Raw genomic sequence first — 8,454 nt, forward strand, 5'->3', positions numbered from 1 at the left:
ATCAAATCCACAGCCATGTTGTTATCAACACTGCGTCCTAACCAACTGAACTAAGCAGCCTATAGACAGAGCCAGGTATGGGTTTGAGCCGCACGCTGGGCGGTTTGTGTTTTATTTCTCACACTGGGTGACAGAGCAATTGTACAAACAATGGACACATCACATCCCTGAAACATTGTTCTGATATAAAACAGTGTGAAATAAGAACTGAGCATGGAAATGGAACGGAACCAGAAATCAGGTCTTTAATCTATTAAAGTTGATCTTGAAATTCAACCATTCACTGAACATTCCAATAGATCGAACTCTCTTCTGATATAAAATCCAAGAACTTGAGCTGCTGGAAAACATAACTGAGCCTGATGCGATTTGAACACACAACCTTCTGATCTGGAGTCAGACGCACTACCGTTGTGCCACAAGCTCACAGATAAAGCAAAGTTTTCCATTCCTGGCAGATTTACTTCTTGTTTAGATTCAGTGATTGAAATTAATTCAATGCTCATCTGACCTCCACTCTGTAAAGGCCTGCAATCCGACCTGAATCCGACGGGACCCGACGACCTGTGTCGCGTTCGGGTCATGTCGGGTCGCTCTTCCGGGTCTGGCTTTTGGACTCGGGTAGGGTCAGGCCAGGTTCAGGTCAGGCTGGGTCCAGGTTGGACTGAGTCCGGGTGTGACACACACAGTAAGTATTACATTTAACTCTGCTGGGAAGTTGAGTTTAATAAGTGTCAAAAGTTGAAAAGCCAACCAAAGCTGGGAGTCCGGGTCATTAAGGAGGGAAACTCTGAGTCTGCTCAGTGAGCAAGTGAGCATCTCTATGACGTCATTGCGCTCATGCTGCAGCTTCCTGTAGATTCGAAATCGGGAGGTCGGCAAAGTGAACATTCCGGTGGTCGGGTAAGGCTCGGGTGTGTTTGGGCGTGGAAATAAATGGAGATACTCGGGCCGGGTCGGGCTTGGGTCCAATGTGGTTCTGTCGGGTTCGGGTCGGGTATTTTTTCCTGACCTGAGCAGGCCTTTACCGCTCTGTCAGTTCAGTGCCTTATTTAAACTATTACTTGGAGTTCTGTTTTACAGGGTCTCGGCTGTTTAAGTGTTTCCCAGACCCACTACTCTGATTAATCAGACATTTTACTGCTAACTGCTGCTGCTACAATTGAAATGTAAAAAAGAATTTCCAGTGACCTGCAACCAATGGACAAATACATTTCAGAAAGATAAAGCTCATTCACCAATCCACAAATGTGTCTTTCTGCTTATATTTATAAACAACTCCTTCTCTCCACTATGGGACCTAAACAATCACTCCAGTTATTTGAAAGTTAGTATAAGATGTTCCAGTTCATCAATTTTAAAACTGCAGCAGGTATTTTCCAGAAAACTTTTCTGTTGGAACCTCAGTCCCATTTAGATTGAAAGTGGACAATTAATGTATTCACTTGTTCATTGTGGACAGGTGTCTGACTTCGAATAAATCTCATTAACTTTCAATGAGGTGGCAGTATTTCTGTGCTCCCATTTTACACAGTCTGTCCTGTTCATGCACCATGTTTTTATTCTCCACTCCCATTCTCCACAGGATACAGATTGCAAGCATCATCAATCTAGCTGTTGAAAAGCATTGGAAGAATCTGGTCACACAGGTATTGAAACATTCATTATCTGCCATTTTACAAGTTGGTTGCTTTAAACACAGTACAATGTGCAATCATCTGAAAAGAGATTCTCTTCAATATCCAAAACAAATTGAATTACAAACCTGACAGACAAACACAGGAGAACAAGTGACTAGTGAACACAAACCTCATGGTGCTCATTTTCAGATTTATTGCAGTCACTTACAAAACAAGTGAAAGAATATTCCAGTGAAATGATTTGGAAAGTAGGTGTGACTTTTGTTGGTGCCTTTCTTTGCTCTGTTGGTGAAACTTTCTTGCACCTGACTCCTGTTCATGTCTCTGTTTCCTCTATTGAATGAGGAAGGAGGTATTTGATCAGAAATCAACTGGATTGTGTACCTTTGAGAGGGGATTTCAGCACCGTCAGGGCTGGAAACAGGAGTGAGTGAAAGACAATGTGTGGAGTTTGATTTTGTACAGAGGGAGAGCAAATCTAACAGGACTGTGAGATATTGGCCTGGATTTTGCAGCCCAATAGTGGTGAACTCTGAGACTTTCACTGCTATTGAGGGTCTGAACAGCACTGCAACTGCCAGTACATGCACACACTAACACCAGCATCTGGAAGTTGTGGTGGTGAGAAATGTGCTTAGAAGGAGCCTCTGATCATAATCGCACCAGCCCACTCTTTAAAGTGACAGGGACCTGTAGTTCAGCAATTTGGGCTCATTGCCCACAATGTACCCTGATTTTTACCTGGGTTGGATTAGAGCCGGTACCAACAGGCTCAGGGCTGCTCGGGAAGGACTTTTCTGTTGACACAACAGCTCCGCTATTCCAGGAAGACACCGGCAGCAGCAGGGGTCAACTTTCAGAGGGAGTTCAGACATTTTAAATGTTGTATTTTGTTTCTTAATTGTATGTCACTTTTTAGCAAGGCCTTATCAGAGTTCTTAAATTTACATCTGACTTTTTATTAACAAGATTGAAGTGCTTTTAAAAGATCTCTAAATATATATGACTTTTTATCGAGATTTACCTGGCTTCTTTGTAAAGACTCGAGCAAGATTGAAATGACTTTTAAAAACTACATCTTATCCTTTAAAATCCTGCTCACATGTAGATGACATTGGAAGATGGCTTCAGAATAACTTAGACTATCTTTCTAACAGGTACTGCAACAGCTTCAGTCCTACTTTCTGCAAAAGCTGGTGAATTACAAAGAAACAATGTATTGAGCATTTTATAAACTGTTGATGCAGATGGGATTCAAATTCATACTTGTAAAACAGAAGGAATTAACAATCCATCATCTTAACCTCTCAAACACTTCATCACCCAGCTTTGTGCCAGCAACCCATCACATGTCTTTTTTGCCTCTATGGAAATTTGGGCAGGATGGTCACCTTCAGCTCAGATCCTGACTGTGCATCCAGATGTGCAATGATGGAAATGTAGCTTCTTTTAGTAAATGACATTTCCATCACATCAGGTCATGGCCTGTTGGGAATGGAGTGGTGTGAAACATTTCCAGACCATGTCCAACACGTTTCTACTCAGTGTGAAAACCCACCACGGAAAGAGTGGAACATACAATCATTTGATCACATCATGATTAACATCACTCAGACACCTGAACCATGAGGTCACTGACGAAGTCATGATGACTTCGAATTTCTCATGAAATGACAACTGAACTAACTGACTGGAAGAATTGCTTTAACTCCACATGATCAGAGAGGCACAGCCTCAGACCGACTTGGCAGATGAATATTGATTGAATAATTTCTGTGTGAGGAATGTTCCAGCATCATAAACCAGGGGAACGTGCTGACTGAGCTGTGTCGTCATCTCTTCTGGGCAGTCGGACAGTTCACCCTTCATTCTGCTCTGATTCACTTTCCCAAAGCGGATCTACAGATTCTCAAATCTGGAGACGGGGTTTTCTTATTTTGTTCCTTTTGATTTTTCTTGCTCCTGAATGATAATATATTCTAAACCTCGGATCAACCCTCCCCTTTGCGTCGTGTTATAGTCTTGGTTAAAAGAGACACAAAATGGCACAAACACTCTGAAACATACAACACGGTCACACTTTCCTTCAGTGAGATTAATGTTGAGCTGTTTTCCAGGTTAAATGCAACTGCAAACACATTGCTCTCAAAGAAATTGTAGGGGATTGAGTTGCCGTTGTAATATTAGCACTGGACATCTGTACGAGCAGGAACAGCCATTTCAAACTCACATCCTTCACAAAGGCAACCACTGAGCTGTTTTCTTTTTTGAATGAAATTCATAAGAAAAGTTAAAGTTCACAAGAAAATGGATGTAAATGATTGATAGCTAAACTTTTGAAGCAAGGATATGAATCCAAGATTTTATGATTCGAAGACAAACACTCGAACCAATTAAGCTGCTGAGCCAGATCACAAGTGCTGTGACAACTAAGGGCAGAGGAGGGCACTCTTTATTCTCATCCCACTTCTCCACAGGTCACAACATCTATGTGAGCTTTTCCCACATACTGATACAATCAATCATGTACTCTATTTTTCCCAGAATAGAAGACACTGACCAGGTTTCTTTAATGAACAACAAAATTATCCATTTATTGTCAAACAAGTTTTAACTAGTCATGAAGTAAAGCATAACCACACAGGTGGAAATTTTAAAAGTTCCTTTTTCACCTTTACCAACTTTTAACGTCCTTTTTTTTATCTTCGAGCCACATGCACACACACACACCGGATAGCTGAAAAAATAAAAGGGATTTTTAAAAAAATTCAGCACTCTGTTACAGACAAAAACAACCTCTTGGGCTGTTTATTTGCTCATTTTTGAAGAAATCATCAGATGAGATATGTTGCTCCAAAACTGGCATACAGTCTAACTTCCGAGTATACGTAGACAGGTCACTAGGGTATTTTAGAACAGTTCTTTTCAGAAGGCATTGAGAATTAATTTTAGCAGGCCTTCTTCAAAGACATGCGACAAGATGAATTAACTCAGTGGACTTCTCAGGGTCTTTTAAGGATTTTCTGGAAAACAAACTGGGTTGTGGTCTTCTCTCCTTCCTTGACGATTCCTCAGGCTAACTTTATCAGCTGCTCACTCCAGCAGGTAAAACACACTGACTGCTACAACCAAAGGTTGTGAGTTTTCTGCCGTCTTAGGTTTGCGCTGCTGCTGCCAAGCTTGTCCAATCAAGGGGCATGACTGACTTCTCTGTCCACATTTCTCCCTGTTACCAGGGTTTCTGTTCTATACTTAACTTGAATCATGTGACAACCAGTAAACATAGTTGCCAAATTGGTTCTTTTGGTGCCCTCTTGAAAAAGAACTGGTCCTACACTTATTCAGTTTGATTATGACTTCTTCAAAAAATATTTTAACAAAAGAAACAGAATCCCTTCCATAACATCATGTACTTTCCCTGAGCTACAGGTTATCGCAAGTCTCTCTGGCAGTGTTTATTTTAGGTGATTTTGTACTCAGGTTCTTTTGGAATCCATGTGTTTGCAGATCTTTGTGAGTGAGAGATGTGGTAATATGTTTAAAAGATTTCCCTGTAAATTATTCATATCTCCATCTTTCCCCGAACTTTGTACAAACACATTAATATGGGAATCACACACATCAGGCCGTCAAACCTGTCCGCTAAACATTGAAAGGTGACAGTGTTTATTGTGACGGGGTTCCATTTATGAAGACACATCTTGATGATTCACACATGTAAAAATTTGTATATTATGTTCATGACATAATGACATAAATAAACATTTCCTTGCACTTGCCACGCTTGTTGAACATTTTCTCTGCTGATGCCCCCTGAATATATTAGAGAACATGGTGACGAGTTTGAGATTAAAGTCTGTAAATATAGGCAGAAAACAGCAGCAGGGACTGCAGTGAACAAGATTTTCGTGACATATTTGTGCTTATATTGGTGGGTGAAATAAGATAGAAAACACACAAAATCCTACATTTGAGCTCGCGTAAAAGATTGCTCTGTCTATGGAGATAGCATCAAAGAATGCTCAGGAATTTTGTCCTATGCCAGTGATCGTAACACACTTCAGGGGAACTTAAAAAAAATGGTAAGATGGGCTTTCACATAACAGATGAAATTTTACACAGAGAACTGTGAAGTGATACAATTTGGAAGGAAGAATGCCATATAAATGAAAGGTTACAATTCTAAACTGGGTGCAGGAGCAGAGAGACAATGTACACCAATGTCAGAAGGATTGAAAAGGTTGCTTAGAGCAAACAGGACACTTGGCTTTATTAATAGAGGCATAGAGTAAAAACATATAAGTTATGCTAAACCTTTATAAAATACTGGGAATGAATGGCCTCTTCCTGTACCTCCACAGAAAGCTTCCATTCCAGGTTTACACACACTCGTCAGGATCACTCTCCACAGATCCTGCCACTCCAGGCTCGGACACCCACTTCAGGATCACTCTCCACAGATTCCGCCACTCCAGGCTCGGACACCCACTTCAGGATCACTCTCCAAAGATCCCAGCACTACGGGCTTGGAGACCCTCTTCAGAGATCCTAAATCTCCAGACACGGACATCCTTTGAGGACCACTCTCCACAGATTCTGCCCTCCAGGCTCAGACACCCTCTTCAGAATCACTCTCCATACATCCCGCCGATCCACGCACGGATATCTCCCTCAGGATCAGATCAAAGAATGTTGCTTGTCACTTATCAGCTCAAGCCTGAATGTTGTTCAGGTCTTGCTGCTTGCAGGCACAGACTGCTTCAGTATCTGAGGAGTTGTGAATCATCAGCGAACATTCCCACTTCTCACTTTTGTTGAAGAGAAAGCCATCAATGAAACAGCTGAGGATGTTTGGGCCTAGGACTCTGCCCTGAGAAACTAGGTATCCAGTCATGAATGGTGGTCGACAATTAAATAACGAACCAGATGAGGAGGCTCCAAAAACATCCCTATCCTCAATGTTGGTGGCGCCGAGCACGTCAGTGCAAAAGATAAAGCTGAAGCATTTGAAACCATCTTCAGTCAGAAATTGCACAGTGGATGATTCAACTTGGCCTCTTGAGTTCCCCAGCATCACAGCTTCCAGTTTTCAGCCAATTTGCTTCACTCCACATAATGGCAAGAAACAGCTGCAGGCACTCGATACAGCAAAGACTATGGGCCCGAACATCATTCCGGCTCTAGTACTGAAGACTTGTGCTCCAGAACTCGCTGCGCCCTCAGCCAAGCTGTTCCAGTGGAGCGACAACACAGTCATCTACTTGCTGCCCCATCAGTCTACTATCAATCATCAGCAAAGCGATGGAAGATGTCACCAACAGTGCTATCAAGCACCACACACTTAGCAATAATCTGATCATCGATGCTCAATTTAGGTTCTGCCAGGGTCTCACAGCTCCAGGAAATAATTTGGCAGATAGAGGAGAATGTGGGAAAATGTGAGGTTATCGACTTTGGTAGGAAGAATAGAAAAGGAAAATATTACTTAAATTGTGAGAGATTACAGAATGCTGCAGTGTAGAAGGATCTGGGTGTCCTCGTGCATGAATCACAAAAAGTTACCATGCAGGTACAGCAAATAATTAGGAAGGCAAATGGAATGTTACCCTTTATTGCAAGGGGGATGGAGTATAAAAGTAGAGAAGTCTTGCGACAAATGTACATGGTGCTGGTGAAACCACACCTTGAGTACTGTGTACAGTATTGGTCTCCTTATTTAAGGAGGGATATACTTGCATTGGAGGCAGTTCAGAGAAGGTTCATTGGATTGATTCCTGTGATGAAGGTGTTGTCTTATAAGAAAAGTTGAGCAGGTTGGACCGATACTCATTGGAGTTGAGAAAAATGAAAGGAGAACGTATTGAGACATATAAGATTCTGAGGGAGCTTGACAGGGTAGATGCTGAGAGGATGTTTCCTCTCGTGGTGGAATCTAGAACTAGGGGTCATAGATTCAGATTTAGGGGTTTTTCATTTAAGAAGGAATTTCTTCTCTCAGAGGGTCATTAATCTTTCGAATTCTTTACCGCAGAGAAAAGTGGAGGCTGGGTCATTGAATGTCTTCAAGATTTTTATCTACAAGAGAGCCAAGGGTTATGTGGGCAGGCAAGAAAGTGGGGTTGAGGTCATGATCAGGTCAGCCATAATCCTATTGAATGGCGGAGCAAGCTCCAGGGGCCAAATGGCCTACTCCTGCTACTAGTTCTTCTGATCTTATGTTCGTATGATCTCATTGCAGCTTGGTCCAAACAGAGACGAAAGAGTGGAATTCCAGAGGAGAAGTGAGTGTGATTGCCCTTGAGTGAGTGTGGCATCAAGGATCCCCAGCAAAATTGAAGTCAATGGGAATCAGGGGGAAAACTCTCCACTTGCTGAATTCATACCTCGCACAAAGCAAGATGTTGTGGTTCTTGGAGGCCAATCATCTCAGCCCAGGACATTGCCTCAGGAGTTTCTCAGGGTAGTATCCTAGACCCAAACATCCTCAGCTGTTTCATTAATGACTTTCTCTTCAACGTAAGTCAGAAGTGGGAATGTTAGATGATGACTCACAACTCTTCAGATACTGAAGCAGTCTGTGCCTGCAAGCAGCAAGACCTGAACAACATTCAGGCTTGAGCTGATAAGTGACAAGCAACCTTCTGGCCACACAAGTGCCAAGCAGTGAACATCTCCAATGAGAGAGAAAAACATCTACCTTTTGATATTCAGAAGCATTATCATCGTTAAATCCCCCACCATCAACATCTTGACCAGAAACGTAACTGGACCAGTCACATCTATGCTGTGGCTATAAGCGCAGGTCAGAGATTAC

General features: G+C 42.1%; 1 non-coding gene across 1 annotated transcript; it reads right to left on the reverse strand.

Annotated features, from left to right (window-relative positions):
* Positions 1-354: 354 nt before the first annotated feature.
* Positions 355-426, reverse strand: trnaw-cca (transfer RNA tryptophan (anticodon CCA)). The gene has a single exon. It is a non-coding gene; the product is annotated as a tRNA-Trp (tRNA).
* Positions 427-8,454: the final 8,028 nt, after the last annotated feature.

The sequence above is a fragment of the Heterodontus francisci genome, unplaced genomic scaffold, assembly GCF_036365525.1.
Source record: "Heterodontus francisci isolate sHetFra1 unplaced genomic scaffold, sHetFra1.hap1 HAP1_SCAFFOLD_102, whole genome shotgun sequence".
Classification (NCBI taxonomy): domain Eukaryota; kingdom Metazoa; phylum Chordata; class Chondrichthyes; order Heterodontiformes; family Heterodontidae; genus Heterodontus; species Heterodontus francisci.